This window comes from Rattus rattus, chromosome X (assembly GCF_011064425.1).
Source record: "Rattus rattus isolate New Zealand chromosome X, Rrattus_CSIRO_v1, whole genome shotgun sequence".
Lineage (NCBI taxonomy): Eukaryota > Metazoa > Chordata > Mammalia > Rodentia > Muridae > Rattus > Rattus rattus.
Window position 1 is genome coordinate 103,781,414 of NC_046172.1, and position 254 is coordinate 103,781,667.

The window sequence follows — 254 nt, forward strand, 5'->3', positions numbered from 1 at the left end:
CAATGCTCTGCTGGGATCAACCAGCCCAGCCATTAGCCCAGACTGGCCAGAGCTCTAGATCCTCCCCTGCTGGTGTGGTACCGATAGTTCCAGGCCTATCTTGGGGTTCAAAGCCTGTTCTCAGTTCACCTTGGTGAGTGTCCTGAATTCACGCTGTTCTGGGACATCTTCGTAGTCCAAAATACAGATTGAATGTGAATCAATTCTGGGTCACTCTTAAAATTGGCTGGGCTAGGTATAGGTGTGGTAGAAAT